This window comes from Gorilla gorilla, chromosome 19, assembly GCF_029281585.2.
Source record: "Gorilla gorilla gorilla isolate KB3781 chromosome 19, NHGRI_mGorGor1-v2.1_pri, whole genome shotgun sequence".
Lineage (NCBI taxonomy): Eukaryota > Metazoa > Chordata > Mammalia > Primates > Hominidae > Gorilla > Gorilla gorilla.
Genome location: NC_073243.2, coordinates 111378994 through 111397955, shown reverse-complemented (window position 1 = coordinate 111397955; position 18962 = coordinate 111378994). Strand labels below are relative to the sequence as shown.

General features: G+C 52.3%; 2 protein-coding genes and 1 pseudogene across 7 annotated transcripts in view; all 3 read right to left on the bottom strand.

Annotated features, from left to right (window-relative positions):
- Window positions 1-5961, bottom strand: part of LOC134756444 (palmitoyltransferase ZDHHC11) — an 80392-nt gene extending 74431 nt beyond the window's left edge. For 2 of the 4 annotated variants that reach the window (XM_063700870.1, XM_063700876.1), the window contains exon 1: window positions 5150-5861. The gene's annotated coding sequence lies outside the window, so the exon portion shown is untranslated. The other 2 variants (XM_063700872.1, XM_063700871.1) reach the window with 2 other exon arrangements.
- Window positions 5962-9377: 3416 nt separating this feature from the next.
- LOC134757637 (uncharacterized) lies at window positions 9378-17761 on the bottom strand (annotated as a pseudogene).
- The window catches only part of LOC101135633 (probable palmitoyltransferase ZDHHC11B), a 67968-nt gene continuing 62255 nt past the window's right edge, over window positions 13250-18962 (bottom strand). For all 3 annotated transcript variants that reach the window (XM_063700864.1, XM_063700868.1, XM_063700867.1), the window contains one exon: window positions 13250-17864. The gene's annotated coding sequence lies outside the window, so the exon portion shown is untranslated. The remainder of the gene's footprint in view (window positions 17865-18962) is intronic.

Here is an 18962-nt window from a genome sequence, read left to right as displayed (position 1 = left end):
TAACAGAGCCTTTGGGGGATGAGATTGAGCTATGGGGGCCAGGCTCCTGGGAATGACCGAGTGCCTTATCAAAGGGCTGGGGCATGAGGACATGGCAACCAGGCCCTGTCTTGGAAGCAGAGAAGGGCCCTTGTCGGACGCCAAGACTGCAGGTGCCTTGATCTTGGACTCTCCAGCCCCCAGAACTGTGAGAAGTGAACATATCATTCCATAAATTACCATGCCTGGTGCTGTTACAGCAACACACACGGACTAACACAGTCGCCATGAGGCTGGGGCTGCAGTGATGCAGCCACACACCCAGGACAACTGGAGCCACCAGGAGCTGGAAGAGGTAGGGAGCGTCCCACCAAGCCTCCAGAGGAAGCTGACCTGTGAGATGCCTGGACGCTGGGCTTCTGGTCTCCAGGACGATGGGGGAATGCGTCCCTGTTGTGTTAACCCCGGACTGTGTCAATTGTCAGAAGCCTCTGGAAAGAGTGACACAGCAGGTGGGACCAGAGGCTCAGCACCCCTCACGGGGAACAAAGTCTTCGAGGCCCTCAGGTGGCACTGAGAGGCCACAGGGGGCTCCAGAGGCCCTTGGGGGTCCACCTAAGCCAGGGTGGGTGTTAGGCCAGGGCTGCCAACAGCACCTGCCTTCTGAGACCCATCCAGCCTCTGGTTGCCCATTTTTAGGTGGAGAAAATGAAGGCTGCATACATGGCTGGTGTGAGGAAGTCAGCTGACGGGAATTTGCTGATTTAAGGGAAGGTTCAGCTGCGTCTGCATGCTAAAGGGCTGTGTTCTCCAGATCAGATCGAGAAGCTTCGGGAAGGTAATGCAAAAGAATTTCTGATGTTCTTGGCGTGGGGGAAATTTGTTACACGGACACAGAAAGCCTTGCCCTGCAGGAAAAGATTCTTAGAAGGCACCAGATTAAAAGAAAGAACTTCTGTTCCTTGAAAAAATATCATCGAGTGAGTGAAAAGGCAAACCCCAGGGCAGGAGATGTTTGCTATGCTCAACAAATGTTGGCTTGTCTCCAGAATATATAAAGGACCTCTACAAATCAATAGAAACTCAATCCACAAAGGGCAGCTGACTTGAACAGGCCCCTCAGGGACGAGGGTATCCAAGTGCCCAGTGCTCGGTGGGAAGCACTCAGCTTTGTTAGTATGACCAGGAAAATGCAAATCATAAGGCTTCCACACAGCCTTACAAAGGGCTAAGACATTGCAAAGGCTGACAGTGGCTAGTGCCGGCAAGGATGTGGGTCAACAGGAAACTGTGGGGGCGAATGGCTTTAATCCCTTTGGGAAACTGCTTGGCATCATCTGATGAATGTAAAGACACACTAGATCCCAGACTCAACGGCTCCACTTCCAGACTGACCCAAGAGACTCGTGCCCACATGCCTCAAAGAACATCCCAGGAATGCCCACGACAGCTTCATCCCTAGTTGCCAAGAAAGGGGAACCGCGTGGACATGCGCCTGCTGACAGTATGGCGGTCTGAGGGACAGTGGGCATCCCCGTGGGAGTGTGGGCGGCACTGAGCACGAGCGCCTGGGGCTCCTTGACGCAGTGTGGACGGACCACTCGCGCACACTATTGATCCACGTGAGCCAGCACAGCAGTGTGCCCACCACGTGGCTTCTGGTTAAACGTTAAAAACAGGCAAAGCCAAAGCACAGTGCTCAGGAATTGGAGCTTCGACGGGAAAACGGATGGTGAGTAAGACCCCATCCCACTCCCGGAACACGGAGAGAGGCAGCCCAGAACGGCTGGCACTAGAACTGCAGGTGGACTGTGCCAGGTGGGGCCCTCCCAGCAGGCGGCCTGGGGACACGTGGGCACTGGCGAAGGTGGCAGGAACAAGCCTGGTGGGAGGTGAGGCTGAGATGAGCTTCACCCCAGTGGCTCCGTCCACGGCCCAGGCTTTTCTGGCACTGAGAAGGCAGAGGTGCCACCCCGCCGAGGGGCAGAGGAAACCGGCCCTTGGGCAGCCTTAGGAGAAGCGGGGGCCGGTGTGCGCAGGAGAGGGTGGACGCCCCAGATGCAGCCACGGTGGCCAGGTCACCTGCGAGATGCCATGGGTGGGAGGTGCAGGTGGCTGTGCAGCGGTGCCCTGGGCTCAGGGGGAGGGGCTGGGTCAGGTCCCCGGGGCTGGCTGGGGCCTGGACATGGCTCCCTGGCCCTGAGGCACCAGCAGCACTTCTGAGTGGGGTGGGACTGGCCTGGTGTGTTTCTGGGCGGGGATCCAGTGTGAGCGGGTGAACAGTGAGTGGCGGCCATGGGCACGCTGAGGTAAGCACACTTTGCCCACCTCTGTGGGCCAGGAAGGCGTGTCACACGCTTCCTGACAAGGCAGAGGGTGCTGGGAGCTCGCCTGTGTCAGACATGAGGGCCCTTGGACCAGGGCCTGGGTTTGAAGCCACCGCCATACCCCATACACGGTGCTCGCTGCTCCTGGCCCCACTGACTGATGACTGATGGCCAGAGGGAGGCAGCAGCTGTGTGAAGTCGCCTGGCAGGTGCGGCTGTTGGTGGCATTCCCTGGGCAGAGGCCACGTTGGACATTTGTGAACAAATGAGCGGGTCGGGGTTACAGGTTATAGGATCTGGGAAATGTGGTCTGTGATGCCACGCGCCCTGGGGGATCACATGGAGCCCACATGGGCAGGCACCTTTTATCATGCCAAGAAGTCAAACGTGGGATGCCATGTGGGGAAGATGCCCTGGGTGGGGGAATACCCTGGGTGGAGATGCCATGTGGGGAGGATGTCCGGGTGGGGAATCCTTGTGGGGGTTGTCCTGGGTGGTGGAGCCTTGGTGAAGGAATGGCCTAGGGGGTGGCTCTGGGATGTGGATGTCCTGGAAGGGGGATGTCACCTTAGGGGGAAAGCCTGTTGCAGATGCCCTAGGAGGGAAGCCCTGTGTGAGAGATCATCTCGGTGGGGGGTCATCTGGGTGGGGGCTGCCCCGGGTGGGGGATCATCCAGATGCCAGATCATCTGGGTGGGGGATCATCTGGGTGGGGTATTATCTGGGTGGGGGATCAACTGGGTTGGGGATGCCCCAGGTGGGGGTCATCTGGGTGGTGGCTGCCCTGGGTGGAAGATCTTATCAGGGGGATGCGGTGGGTTATGGCCCTGTGGCACCCCCAAACACACACACACCAAGAAGAAGCTGGTCTCCCTAGGAGGAGGATCCACGCAGGGCAGCTTGGGGTTTGGCTCGTGGATGCTGGGGACAAGGCCTGAGCCCCAGATGTGGCTGGGCCTGACCCAGGCAGCTCCACCCCTTCCTTCCCAGGAAACACCTTTTGCTCGAGCAGTAGGAACTAGGCGTGTGTAGATTCTGCTGCCTGATCCTGGCTCCTGGCTGAGGGTTTGTGGGCTCAGATGGACTAGACACCCGGCCACAACCCTCCTGGGCACAGCCTTCTGGCTCCCCCAGCCCAGGCGGAGGCAATGAGCGACTCTCCTCACCCAGAGTGTTTTCCCGAAGGCGCTTCTGCCTGAGGGCACCAGGCTGGGCCAGGTACTGCAGGGCGCTGACCAGCACTGGCCTTGGGGCCCCAAGAGCCCCAAATGGCATCCCTCTCACACACTCCCCCTGTCTCACCAACAGCTATAAATAGACTCGGCTCTCTGCTGGCACGGCCTCTCCCGAGGAAGCTTTTAATTCTCAGCGTCCTCTGCAGGGGGTGGCTCCCACAGGCCTGGGAGGGAACAGACTGCCTGACTCTCCAGAGAGCTCCCCAGTCTCCATCTGCGATGGGTGATCCTAATTTTCTTCAGGAAGTTCTCCTGAGCCCTGCGTGTGGTGCTTTGGCCTTTGTGCCCACGGAGGCCCCCTGCAGCCCCTCCCTCCAGGCCCTGCCCAGCCCGGTGCACGAACCCTGTTTACCGATTCCCAGGCCTAGGGCAGCCACTGCCAGTGTGAGGCTTGCAAATTAGGGTAGGGGGTCAAAAGGAAGCCCCTCTTGACCATTTCTGTGAGCAGTCTATGCTCATTTCCACAAGGAGCATTTATAACCTCGTATAATCGCTAAAACATTGATTGCAACTTCAGGGAATTCGGGAAGCTAGACCAACCGCAGCTGTAAGATTAAAACGCAGCCAGTGACCAGCGGAGCTTCCTCCACGCACACGCGGTCCAATCCCCATGACTTCATGTTTTGTGAAGATGCAAAGCGAGTTCATGCCGGCGCCTTTCTGAATCAGAGATCCCTTTAGAAACCATGAAAGCTGCAGACCCCTCCCGGGAAAACGCACACACCCTCCTGGAGCTCGCCTTCTGCAGCCGCTCCCGGAGCCCGCCCCTCCCCCACAGGCCCTCCGGGGATCACGTGGTGGGGAGGCGCTGGCACCGAGCGGCTGACAGGCGCGAGAGCCCAGTTCAAGGCGCCGGCATCAGGCTGCAGCTGCCTCACTCCCCTCCACTTCCTGCCCCTTCCCGGCCTTGGTCCAGCCCCATCTCCTAGTCCCAGGCCACAGGGAGCTGGGTCACCTCCCAGGGGCAGGCGCTGGCTGGGCGTCGGGGGGAGACCTCTCCCCCTGAGAAGTCAGGCGGGGAGGGGTGGCCGGGGTGGGCGGAGGGGCCCTGTCCTCTATCGGTCCCCCAGGGGCCCTGCACGCAGAAGAGCCAATAAACATGCCAGGTGGATCAACGGTGACACTGAGAGGGAACGCAACCCCCCATCGAAACAGCAGGCCCCCAACCTCTATCAAAACAGCAGACCCCCAAACCCCTATCAAAACAGCAGCCCCCAAACCCCCATCAAAACACTAGCCCCCAACCCTCATCAAAACAGCAGCCCCCCAACCCCCATCAAAACAGCAGCCCCTCAAACCCCATCAAAACAGCAGCCCCCCAACCCCCATCAAAACAGCAGCCCAACCCCCATCAAAACAGCAGCCCCCCAACCCCCATCAAAACAGCAGCTCCCCAACTCCCATCAAAACAGCAGCCCCCCAGACCCCATCAAGACAGCAGCTCCCCAACTCCCATCAAAACAGCAGCCCCCCAGACCCCATCAAAACAGCAGCCCCCCAACTCCCATCAAAACAGCAGCCCCCCCAAACCCCATCAAGACAGCAGCCCCCCCAAACCCTTATCAAAACAGCAGCCCCGCCACCGCTGTGGGGGGACGCGCTTCTCACCTCCCTCGGCTCCGTTTACGTAACCGAAACCGCAGAATAAAGGGCTCCTCAGATCCTCGGGCGCTGCTCCCAGGGGTGCGGGAAGGTGTCCCGGCAGCGCCTCTCCATCGCCACAGGCCCGCGGACGGTAGCCAAGGCTCGGGGAAGCTGCAAGCTCTGCGGGGGGCGGTCTGACAGCCCCACCTGCCAGGACGCCGTGGTGTCAGGACCCCGAGACCGGCCGTTTCTGTGGCCAGGGATCTCAAAACCTGCTGCGGGCAGTGGCTTCATTCCAGCCCTCCACGCCCTAATTTCCCACGCCTCACACCGGCGGCGGCCCCCTAGGCCTGGGAATAGGGAAACGGTTCCAGCCCCGGGCTGGGGAGGGCCTGGAGGGAAGAGCTGCAGGAGCGTCCGTGGCCGCGAAGAAAGGCCAAAGCGCCAGGCGCAGGGCCCGGAGATGGTGACAGACCTGTCCCTGGTGCGGCCGACGGTGACCCCAGCCCGTGGCCTTTGAGAAGCCTCCCTGCAGCCTCCGGGCACGGAGCGCGCAGCGCCGAAGTCCGGGCATCCCAATCCGAGGGCGCAGGGACGCGCGGGGTGGCCCGGGAAGGGGGCTCGGGGGAGCACGGGGGGCAGGGGCTGCGGCGCAGGTGGCTGCTGGGGCTGACGGGCCCAGTCTCCGCCCCCGGGTGCCCCCCGCGCCGCGCCCGCAGGACCGAGCCCCGCGCCCGCTTACCTTGGAGACGCAGCGACTGCAGCGGAGGCTCCCCCGCGACTCGGCCGCGCGCGACCAAGCGCTCAGCGGAGCTTTCCAGCCGCCGCCCCGCCCAGCGCTCCCGCCGCCCCGAGCCAGCGCGTCCAGCCCCGCCCCGCCCCGCCCCGCCCCCAGCCCCCAGCGTTCCGCGCCCGCCCCGCGTGCTCATTGGCAGCCCCGCCCCCGCCGCCCCACCAGGCCCGGGGAATGCGCGGGCGCACCGAGGCCTCTGCCTTACAAGACCGGCTCCGCTCAGGCTCCGCCGGCCGCCAGGTATCCGCTCAGCGGAGGGCGCGGCCGACCCGCGGGTCGTGGGAACCGCTGGGCAGGGGGCGGCGGGGTCCCTCACCTGGCTCTGGGGCCCCCCGGGGACGACCGGACCCCGATCTCTGCGCCCCGCAGGACGCGCGTTGACGCTGCGGCGGAGGATGGATGAGCGCGGCCGCGGCCTCCTGGGGTGGGGTGGGTTGGGTTGGCGGCGGGGCCTCGAGGACAGTGCGGGGCGACCCCCGACCGCGTCAAGTTCTTTAAGGAGCCGCAGACGGTGGAGGGAAGCGGCAGGGCCGGACTGTGAGGGTGCTCGGACCCCAAGACGGGGCGCACCCTGGGGACTGGGCGTCCAGGTGGGGACAGCGCGGCCGGGGATCGACCTGAACAGGGAGACGGGTCCGTGCCGGGCGCCCAGCGCAGCTGTTCGGGACTGGGCCGCCCTTCACGCAGGAGTGGAGGAGCAGAGCGCGCACCCCTGTCCCCGGCCTCAGCCTCCGTTTTACCTGCAGGTCGCCCGTGTGCAGCGCCACCATCCCGGCCGCTCTTCCAATCTCGCCTTTCTCCGGGCACCTGCCGCCCCTCACCCCGCCCCCCACCAGACAGGCTTTGCGGAGGGGGCTCATTCCGCCCGGGGCTGCCGGGCCCTCCGCAGGAGTTGGCTCCGCACAAGGTTCCGGGGCCGAGATGACAGGGCGGTTCTGTGGTGCTGGGTGCTGGGACTTGAGGGGCACAGGGGCACCTGCCCTGGAGGAGGCCGAGGCGCAGCCCCCCAGGAGGAAGGGGTGCCTCTGGTGACTTCCAGCTGGACTCTTCCAGCTGGACTCTAGTGCAGCTGAGCTCCTCCCCCAGCCCCGGCTCTGTCCCTGCACCAGGTGTCCAGCAGGCCCTGGAACCCGCAAAGGCAGAAGGGGAAGTTGGGGTGCCGGGCAGGGGGTGCTGACGCCTCACAGCCCGGCGGCTTGGCCCCCACCCACCCCACGGTGGTCCCGCGCCCCACACTTCCTCTCCTCTCCTGTGGTTTCTCCTTCCACTCAGTGCTGCCCAGAGATGGGCTTCTGTCTAATTCTCCTGAGAAATTCCACACTCGCAGCTGGGAAGTCGGGAGACCCCCGAAGCTGTGCGGCGGCCACGCTGCGGCTCCTGCTTCCCTCCTGCTCGGGTGCGGGCTCGGCTGCCTTCTCGTCCCGCGGAGCCCGGAGTGCCTCCCCCTCGGGTAGATCCTACTAACAGCATCAAAGAAATAATGAAATAATCTCTCCTTGGTGTGTGCTTACCGTCCTAATAGGCACAAGGAAACTCTTCAGTGCATTTTTCAAAACATGTACAAACTCTCTTGACATAAATGCAGTGACTTTACAATAAAATCGCAGTGGGAGTTAACGTCAGGCTTCAGAGGCAGACATGGTCCTGGAGCCTTTGGGAGGAGAGGAGAGGCAGCGGGCGCGGGGCGGCGTCCAGGGGGCTGAGCGAGGTCTCGGCAGGAGGACAGAGCTCAGCCTTGGGCTGCCCTGGCCCCTGCGCAGGACACACAGTGACCGGGGCTGGGGTGGGCACCCTGGTTCTACCGTCGGGAGTCGGCGTGTTCATGGAGTCTGTTTCCTTGTCTGTGGGTGAAACTTTGGCTTGGGGGCACGGGTGTGTTATTTCTCAGCGACAGTCGGTTCAGTCAGCACTTACAAAATCACCAGAAACGGGGGCACAGGATCTTGCTCAGCAGGGAGAGGTGGATCCTGTTTCGGAACTCCAGGCTCTTCACCTGGCCATGGCTGCCCGTCCAGTGGCCCTTCCTGGCCCCCAGCTCTTGCTCCACTGCCAGACCTGGACAGCCTCCATTAACCCTGCAATTACTGAAAACCGACTCACAGCCAATGATGTGATCCACGCCAAGTGTCCCGTTATGTTTCCTGGGGATCCTTAGAAAATCACTACAAATGGGTTGAACCACAGGGCTTTCCTCTTAGGGTTTAGGAGGCCAGAAGTCCGACATCAAGGCCTGTGCGCTCCGGAGCTTCCCACCTCTTCCAGCTTCTGTGGCTCCAGGCGGTCCTGGGTGGTGGCCGCATGGCTCCACCTCTGCCCCTGTCCTCACGGGGCCTCCTCCCCCGAGTCGGTGTCTGTCTCCTCCTTTGCGTATCAGGACACCTGTCACTGGATTTAAGGGCTGCCAGGAGAAGCTGGGATAATCTCAAAATCTTTAATGGAATTACATCTACAAAGATCCTATTTTAAAGTAAGGTCTTACTCTGAGGTTCCGTGTCGATGTGAATTTCTTGGGTGGGGGTCACTACCACCCCAGCACCAATGCTTTTCCCAGCTCCACCAGTGGCACCGTGTCAGTGACCAGGAGCGTTCCCCGGGACACCTGCCTGCTTGCAGCTGTTTCCACGGCTTTCTGCACAGGTTCTGTGTCCGCAGTTGGGAGCACCAGGCCAGGCAGCTGTCACATAGGAGGAGGACAGCTCTCCGGGACAAGCCCCTGCTGCCCGGCACCCGCGCCCACCCCTGCCTGGGTTTGGGGTTGGGTTTTGTGGGCAGAGGTTCAGGCTGACAGTGGAGGTTGGGAAGGGCAGACACAGCATGGTGGGTAGCACTGGAAGCCCTGGGTGGAAGGGATGGCGGGAGACGCTGGGCCATCTGGGTCTGCAGTGGGAGACCAGGACAGGAGCCCAGGTCCATTGGGAGGCCCCATGCTGAAGACGGAGGCACGGGGAGCAGGGGGAGCAATGGACTCACGGGGACAGCAGCAGACATGAAAAGGCCTCCGAGGCCAAGTGTGAGGATGCCGGGTCCCAGCACTGAGGTGGGGCCGCTCCCACCAGGCCTGCAGCTGGACCTGTCAGGTGTCCACCCACCCCTGGCAGCTGAATGTCCTTTGATGGTCTATGGGCTGAGCAGCTTCTTTGGGCCCCGTGGGGGTGTGTCCCACAGCAGGTGAGCAGTCAGGGCCCCTTGAGAACCCTAACTAGCTCCTGTGTGGGCCTTGGGCTGGGGACAAGCTACAGCCTTGGTGCATGAGGTCAGAGGGGGTGTTCAGTGAAGTAACGACGTGCCTGCCTGGGTGTGGGGCCTGGGAAGCCTCATGGGGGTGTTGAAGCAGCTCCCACGGGTTCTTGGCAGCTTAGGTAAAATGTCTGCCGGGATGTGTGTGTGCACGTGTGTGTGAGAGTGTGAGAGTGTGTGCACATGCATGCGTGTTTGTGCATTCCTATGTGTAAATGTGCACCTGTATGTGTGAGTATGCATGCCGGTGTATGTATGTTGGTATGTGTTCAGCTGTGTATGTTCAGGTGTGTGTGTGTCTGTGTGTCTCTGTGTGTTTGTATGAGTGTCTGCGTGTGCCTGTGTCTCTGTGTGTGCATGTGTGTTTGCACCTGTATGTCCACGTGCCTGTGTCTGTGTGTTTGCACGTGTGTGCATGTGCCTGTGTGCCTGCGTGTGCCTGTGTGTGCATGGGCCTGTGTGTCTTTGTGTGCATGTGTGTGTGTTTGCACCTGTGTGTGTGCACGTGCCTGTGTGTGTTTGGGCTGTGATTGCATCTGGTTATTCTGGGGGTGGAATTGCTGTGGAACATGGAATTAAAGTGCAGGTTCCAGGTCTTGCTGCCAGGGAGCGACTCTGGCCCCCCTATCACACGCCTGTGACCCAGAGAACGGCAGGTGAGCCTTGCGGCCTCACTGTTGCCACTGGTCAGGGGCTGATGAGGAGGGGAAGCCAAATGGGGGGTGTTCAGCCCTAGGCTGAGCTGCTTGGAGCACATTCTTAATATGCCAGCCATCGCTACCTCAGTTCCACAGCCGATGTTAGGGAAGAAGGATGCGGGGACACGGCAACAGGACAGCGTGCTGGGAAGAAAAGATGTGGACAGGAGCCCATGCCTGGCAGAGACACGGAGGACCAGAGAGAGGATGGCGTCACAGAGCTGAGGGCCGCAGAGAAGGGAGGCACTTGTGTCTGCAGTGGAGAGGACACACCCCTCTGGCAAGGGCAGGGGCTGAGGCCCTGGGTGTGGCTGTCAGAGGCAGTGGGCAATGAGCTCTGTAAAGCCGAGACGGCTCCAAGCAGACCACAAGGAGCCTGGTCAGCTTCTGTCCCTGTAACTGTTTTCCCCACTGCCGGAAGTGGCTTCACTTGTGTGGATGCCCTGCACTCAGCCCAGGACTAGATGGATTCACAGCCAGATTCTCCCAAACATATGAAGAACTAATACCAATCCTTGTGAAACTATTCCAAGAAATCGAAGAGGGGGGATATCTCTCTAACTCATTCTATGAGGCCAGTATCACCCTTGGACCAAAACCAGACGAAGGCGCAACGAAAAAAGAAAACTCCAGATCAATATCCCTGTGAATATAGACACAAAAATCCTCAACGAAATACCAGAAAATAGAACCCAACAGCACATCAAAAGGATAATACAGCCTGATCAGGTGGGATTTATCCCAGGGATGCAAATCAATAAATGTGACGTATCACATGAACAGAATCAAGGATAAAAACCATATGATCATTAAATAGATGCAGAAAAAGCATTTGATTAAATTCAGCCTCTCTTCATGATAAAAATTCTCAACAAATTAGGCATAGAAGGAACATGCATCAACATAATAAAAGCCTCATATGACAAATCCACAGCCAACATCAGAATTAAGGGGGAAAAGTTGAAAGTATTCCTTCTAAGAACTGGTATAAGACATGGATGCCCACTTTCACCACTCTTATTCAACACAGTACTGAAAGTCCTGGCCAGAGGAATCAGGCAAGAGAAAGAAATAAAGGGAATGCACATTGGAGAAGAAGGAGCCCAAACTATCCCTTTCTGTTGGTGAAATGATATTCTATATAGAAAACCCTGAAGACTTGTATCACTGCTGGTAAAGACACACCTGAGACTGGGTAATTTATAAACAAAATGAGGTTTCATGGACTCACAGTTCCACATGGCTGGGGAGGCCTCACAGTCATGGTGGATGGCAAAAGGCAGATCATACACGGCAGCAGGCAAGAGAGAGAGTGAAAGCCAAGTGAAAGGGGTTTCCCCTTATAAAACCGTCAGGTCTCGTGAGACTTATTCACTCCTATGAGAACAGGATGGTGAAAACTGCCCCCATGATTCAGTTGTCTCCTACCCAGTCCCTCCCACAACACATGGGAATTATGGGAGTTACAATTCGAGATGAGATTTGGATGGGGACACAGCCAAGCCATATTAAGACTCCACCAAAAAACTCTTAGATTTGATAAATTCAGTAGCATTTAAGGACACAAAATTAATGTACAAAAATCAATAGCATTTTTATATACCAATAACAATCTGGCCAAGAACCAAATCAGGAAGGCAATCTCATTTATTATAGCTACAAAAAATTACCTAGATATGTATTTAACCAAGGAAGTGAAAGATCTTTATAAGGAGAACTACAAAACACTGATGAAAGAAATCATACATGACAAATAGAAAAGCACCCCATGCTCATGGATTGGAAGAATCACTACTGTTAAAAATTATCATACTGTACAAAGCAATCTACAGACCCAACACACTCTCTATCAAATTAGAAAAAAAATCCTAAAATTCACATGGAACCCAAAAAGAGCCCAACTAGCCGAAGCAATCCAAAGCTAAAAGAACAAAGTTGCAGGCATCACATTACCTGACTTCAAACTATACTACAAGGGTATGGTAACCAAAACAGCATGGTAGTAGTACAAAAATAGACATCTAGATTAATGGAACAGAATAGAGGACTCGGAAATAAAGACACAAAGTCAATAAAAATATACACTGAGGAAATGACACCCTTTTCAATAAATGGTGCTGGGAAAACTGGATTGGCATATGCAGAAGAATGAAACTGGACCAATACCTCTCACCATATACAAAAGTTAACTCAAGAGGGATTGAAGACCTAAACATAAGACCAAAAACTATAAAAATCCTAGAAGAAAACTTAGGAAAAATTCTTCTGGACATTGGCCTAGGCAAAGAATTTATGAACAAGTCCTCAAGAGCAGTTGCAACAAAAACAAAAATAGACAAATGGAACTTAAACTAGAAACCTTCTGCACAGCAAAAGAAACTATCAACAGGGTAAATAGACAACCTGCAGAATGGGAAAATATTTGCAAACTATGCATCTGACAAAGGGCTAATATCCACAATCTACAAGGAACTCAAACCAAATAAGCCCATTAAAAGTGGGCAAAGGATATGAACAGCCATTTTTACAAAGAAGACACAAAAGTGGTCAAAAAACATGAAAAAAATGCTCAACATCACCAATTATCAGAGAAAGGCAAATTAAAATCACAATGCAATACCATCTTAGACAAGTCAGAATGGCTATTATTAAAGTCTAAAAGTAAGAGATTTTAGTGAAGATGTGGAGAAAGGGGAATGCTGAAGTACTGTTGGGGGGAATGTAAATCAGTGTAGTCTTTCTGGAAAACAATATGGAGATTTCTCAAAGAACTAAAAATAGAACCACTATTTGGTTCAGCAACCCCACTACTCGGTATATACCCAAAGGGAAAGAATTAATTATATCAAAAACCACCTGCACTTGGATGTTTATCACAATACTATTCACAACAGAAAAGAAAATGGATCAACCTAAGCATCCATCAGTGGAGGGCTGGTTAAAGAAAATGTAGCATATATACACAAGGTAATACTACCCATCCGTAATAAAGAATGAAATAATATCTTTTGAGCAACATAGATAGAGGCCATTATCCTGAGTGAAATAACTCAGAAACAAAAAGTCAAATACCACATGTTCTCAAGTATAAGTGGGAGCTAAACAATGTGTACACATGGACGTATGGAGTGGAATAAGATGACACTGGAAACTCCAAAAGATGGGAGGGTGGAAGGGGGTGAGAGTTGAAAAATTACTTCTTCAGTACAATGTTCACTATTCAGGCGATGGGTACACTGAAAGCCCAAATGTCACCACTATGCAATATATGCATGGAAGAAATCTGCACTTCTACCCCCTACATCTATAAACATTTTAAAACTCTGTTCTTAAATAACTGCATCTCAGAATAAGATTTTATCTTATCTGCCTCCCCGAATAACGTTTACCCAGGTGTGGATTTCTTCTTTTTATTTATGCAGCTCATCATAAATCAACTCTTCATATACCTGTGGATTCATGTCTTTTGTCAGTTCTGTGAAATCCTCAGGAATATTTATAGGACTACAGAAATATCCAACACCAGAGAAGGCAACAATTTTTGACATCCAATCAGAAATATTAGGCACACAAACAAGTGGGAAAATAGGAGCCATAAGGAGGCAAATGAGTCTATTAAAACTGATCCAGAACAGACACAAGGGCATTAAACAATATCAAAACTATATTCCACATATTGTAAAAGCTAATTTGAGGCACGGAAGATATAACAACACTCTGGATCACTGTTCCAGAAGTGAAAGCTACAATGTGTAAAATGAGAACTGCACTGCATGGGATTAATGGCAGATTAGATATTAAAGAAGAAAAGATTATTCATTGTGAAACCATGGCAATATAAACTATCCAAAATGAAACCAAAAGCAAAGAGGATTTAAAAAAATTTAAGCCAAATTATCTGTGATCTGTGGGACAACTTCAAGTGGCTTAATATATGTTTAATTGAAGTCCCTGAAGGAGAGAAGAAAACATGAGGAATGAGGGTAGTGCATTAAAAAAGATGTTTGGAAAAATAATGACAACATTTTTTTTTCCAAATTCGATGCAAACTATTAACCTACAGATGCAAGAAGTTCAGTGTACCTCAAGCACAAGTACCATTGAAGAAAATTACATCATGTCTCATTATAATCAAATCGCTCAATCCCAGTGATAAATAGAAATTTTAAAAGCAGACAGGAAAAATTGTCAGACAAAGTATGTAAAGGGGAACACTTGTCCATCCTGTAGAAGTTATTTAAAACTTGTTGAGGCTAGTAAGCAGTGTTTTGGGCAATATTCCTTGTGTGCCTAAGGAGAATGCACATTTTCTATTAATAAATGAGCTTCCAGTTCCACAGATATCCCATAATTCAAGCCTGTTAATGGTGTTGTCCAAATCTATGTTTTTATTATTTTAAAAATATGATTGACCTAACAGTAATTGAGAGTTGCATTGAAAACTTCCACAAGTCATAGTGAATTTTAAAAAATTATTCCCTGTGGGCTCTGTGTTTGCTTTATGCATTTTCCCTCAATAAATACATCTTTTTTGAAGTCCCATTAGTGTAGGATTGTTGGTGGTAAACTTGGCTTTGATTTATCTGAAGATGTGATTAATTTGCTCTTTTTCCTAAAGATAGTGTTGCTGGGTACATAATTCCAGATCAAAAGTTGTTTTTTTTTTTTTTGTCACACTTTGTATTATTTACCTAGCTACTGTTCTTATGATTAATACATCTGCTGTCTAACTGCATTTCTTCTGTGGATGATTTGTTGTTTCTTTCTGCTTTTTAAAGTTACATTTTCTTTTGTGTTCCACCTTACCCTACAATGTATTTAGGCCTGGATTTCTTATTTTTATTTGTGCAGCTTGTCATGAATTACTCCTCATATACCTGTGGATTCAGGCCTTTTGTCAGAAATTACCAGGTTCAGGTATTTCTTTATAGCAATGCAAAAATGGGTTCATTCAGAAAATTGGCACTGAGGAGCAGGACATTGCTATAAAGATACCTGAAACTGTGGTAGCAGCTTTGGAACTGGGTAATGAGCAGAGGTTGGAAGACTTTAGAGGGCTCAGAAGAAGACAGAAAGATGAGAGAAAGTTTGGAACTTAGTGACTTAATAAGTGGTTGGAACCAAAATGCAGATAGAAATATGGATAATGAAGGCCAGGCTGACAAGATCTCAGATGGAAATGAGGAAGTTATTGGGAACTGGAGCAAAGGTCACCCTTGTGTGCCTTGGCAAAGAGCTTGGCTACATTATATTTGTGTCCTAGTGATCTGTGGAAGTTTGAACTTAAGAATCATAACCTAGGGTATCTGGCAGAAGATATTTCTAAGCAGCTAAACATTCAAGAGGTGGCATGGCTGCTTCCAACAACCTATCATCAGATAGGGGAGCAAATGAATGACTTAAAGTTGGAATTTATACTAAAAGGAAGCAGGCTGTAAAAGTTTGGAAAATTTGCAGCTTAGCCACATGGTAGACAAAGAAAAAAATGTTTTCAGGAGAGGAATCCAAACAGGCTGCAGAACAACCACTTACTAGAGAGATTTGCGTGGCTAAAAGGGAGCCAAGTGCTAATATCCAAGACAATGGGAAAAAGACCTTGAAGACATTTCAAAGATCTTCACAGCAGCCCCTCCCATCACAGGCCCAGAGGCCTAGGAGAAAAGAATGGCTTAATGGGCCAGGACTAGGACCCTGATGCCCTGTGCAGCCTCGGGACACTGGTCCCTGTATCCCAACTTCTTCAGCTACAGTGGTGGTTCAACAGTCTCCAGGTACAGTGTGGACTGCTGCTCTAGAGGGTAAGCCTTGCTGGCTCCCAAGTGGTGTGAAATCTGCAGGAACACAGAACACAAGAGTGAAGGGGCATTGGCAGCTTCCCCCTAGATTACAGAGGATGTGTGGGAAAACCTGGGTGCCCAGGCAGAAGCCTGCTGCAGCAGCAGAGCCCTCACAGAGATACCCTATGAGGGCAATGCTGAGAGGAGATGTAGGGTTGGAGCCCCACACAGACTCCCCACCAGGGCACTACCTAGTGGAGCTGTCGGCAGAGGGCTTCTGCCCTCCAGACCCCAGAATGTTTGATCTACTGGCAGCTTGCAACCTCAGCCTGGAAAAGCCACAAGTACTCAACTCTAACCCAGGAGATTGGCTGCAGGGGCTACAACCTGCAAAGCCACAGGGGTGGAGTTGTACAAAGCCCTGGGAGCCCACGCCTCACACCAGTGTGCCTCACGGAGTCAGAGGAGATTATTTTGGAACTTTAAGGTTTAATGTCTGCCCTGCTGAGTTTCAGACTTCCTTGGGGCCTGTAGCCTCTTTCTTTTGGCCAATTTCTTCCTTTTGGAATAGGTATGTTTACCCAGTGCCTGTACCATCATTGTATCCATTGTATCTGGGAAGTAAATCACTTGTTTTTGATCTCACAGGCTCGTAGGTGAAAGGAACTCATCTCCAGATGAGACTTTGGACTTGGCATTTTTGATTGAGTTGATCCTGGAATGAGTTTAGACTTTCAGGGACTATTGAGAAGGGATGATTATATGTTGCAAGGTGAGCTGGACATGAGATTTGAGGGACCAGGGATGGAATGATATAGCTTGGAGGTTTGTCCCCTCCAAATCCCATGTTGAGATGTAGTCCCCAGTGTTGGAGGTGGGGCCTGGTGGGAGGTGTTTGAATCATGGGAGCAGGTTCCTCATAAATAGTCTAGTGCCATCCCCTTGGTGATGAGTGAGTCCTTGCTCTGGTAGTTCACTTGAAATCTGGTCATTTAAAGATGTTGGCGTCCCTCAACCCCACCACTCTCTCTTGCTCCTGCTCTCACTACATGATGTGTTGGCTCTCACCCCACCTTCAGCCATGACGGAAGCTTCCTGAGGCCTCACCGGAAGCCAAGCAGATGCCAGCACCATGCTTCCTGTACAGCCTGCACAACTGTGAGCCAGTTTAACCTATGTTTTTAAATAAATTACCCAGCCTCAGGTATTTCTTTACAGAAACACAAAAACAGCCCAATGCACGTAGTAACTTATAGATATATGTGGAAAACTGATTATCTTTTAAAATATGACTACTAAACAGACTAAAATGCAGAGTTCATTAAAATACAGAGGATGCCTCTGCTTCTCTGGTATTGACTCTTTTTGTCTACTAAGATAAGAAGTCTGGGCTAGGCTGAAAAACTCAGAATCCAGGTCTGGGGTTTCCCAGTACTATCCTCCCATTTCCCAGTACTGTGCTCCCATTTCCCAGTACTATGCTCCCATTTCCCAGTACTGTGCTCCTATTTCCCAGTACTGTGAGCTCCCGTTTCCCAGTACTGTGGGCTCCCATTTCCCAGTACTATGCTCCCATTTCCCAGTACTGTGTGCTCCCATTTCTCAGTACCGTATGCCCATTTCACAGTACTGTGCTCCCATTTCACAGTACTGTTCTCCCATTTCCCAGTACTGTGCTCCCACTTCTCAGTACTGTGCTCCCACTTCCCAGTACTGTGCTCCCATTTCCCAGTACTGTGCTCCCATTTCCCAATACTGTGCTCCCATTTTGCAGTGCTGTGAGCCCCCATTTCCTAGTACTGTGCTCCCATTTCCCAGTACTGTGCTCCCATTTCTCAGTACTGTGCTCACAGGTGTGAGCCAACACGCCCAGCCCATCAGCTCTTAAGCAGCAAGAGGCCCTGCAGCTGGCTGGCTGGCTGGACAGCACAGTTAAGCAGGTGGCTGCATCCTCTGCAGCTGCTGGCAGCCCATCATCCTGGAGATGTAAACCCTCCTGCAAGGCTGGCTCTTCTTTGGGTGTGATGAAGATGATGACAGAGATGGATGCTGGGCTCTGAGGGTCCTGGTTCCTTCAAAGGACATCCAGGGGCCTCTGAGATGATGGGCTCTGGTTCCTGGCCTGTAGCATGGGTAGGAACAGGAGGCTTTGCAAGGTAGACTCTACAGGCAGGACCTTGATGGAGGATGGGGTTTCAGGGTGGAAGACCTGGATCACAGGGGCACCTCAGCTCCTGCAGGACAAAACAAAGTCACTCTTTGAGCAGCCACCAGGGAGGGGGCTCAGCTCTACTTGTGATGGAAACCCACCGGTGGCTTTTACCCCACCCTGTTGCCTGGAGAGGCAGGGCTGGTTTCTGGGTGGATCATCACCTTGGCTTAGACGCAGAGCCCCACTCCCAGCTAGGTCTAGTGAGAGTCCTCCCGAGCCAGGCTCCTGCCCTCCCCATCCTTCCAGAAAATTTAGAGATGAGTGCATCACTGACAGAGGCCATTTTCTATTGTTCTTCTTGGGAAATACATCTTTTTGAAAGATAACCCATCTTTTATCACTAGATATTTTAAAAAATATTTTCTTTGGCCAGGTGCAGTGGCTCACACCTGTAATCCCAGCGCTTTGGGAGTCCGAGGTGGGTGGATCATGAGGTCAGGAGATCGAGACCTTCCTGGCTAATACGGTGAAACCCCGTCTCTGCTAAAAATACAAAAAATTAGCCGGGTGTGGTGGCAGGCAACTGTAATCCCAGCTACATGGGAGGCTGAGGCAGGAGAATGTCGTGAACCCGGGAGGCGGAGTTTGCAGTGAGCCAAGATTGGGCCACTGCACTCCAGCCTGGGTGACAGAGCGAGACTCTGTCTAAATACATATGTGTGTGTGTATATATATATATATTCTTTGTTTACAGCATTTATCAACTGAATTATGTTGTGTCTAGAATTTTATTTCCCCTTCTTGGATTCACTCGGCTTTATGAATCTGTGAGTTGGTGTCTTCTAACAATGTTGGCAAATTCTCAGCCAAATCTCCTTAAATATGACATCTTCCCAATTTTCTCTCTTTTCTCTTTCTGGGACTCTAAACATAACATAGCCTTCAAACTGTATTCTCATTCATTTTTTTCACATTTTGCATTTCTGTCACTTTGTATCTATTTCAGTAATTTGTTCAGCTCTAGATTCTAGTTCTCTAATTCACCTTTCAACTGTGTCTAATTTGTTGTTAAATCCATCCACTTTAAAAAAAATCAGTGATATTTCTCATAAGTTTTATTTGGTGTTTTTCCAAATCTGCTTTGTAATTTAAAAAATAGTTTTCTGTTCTCTTCAGATAT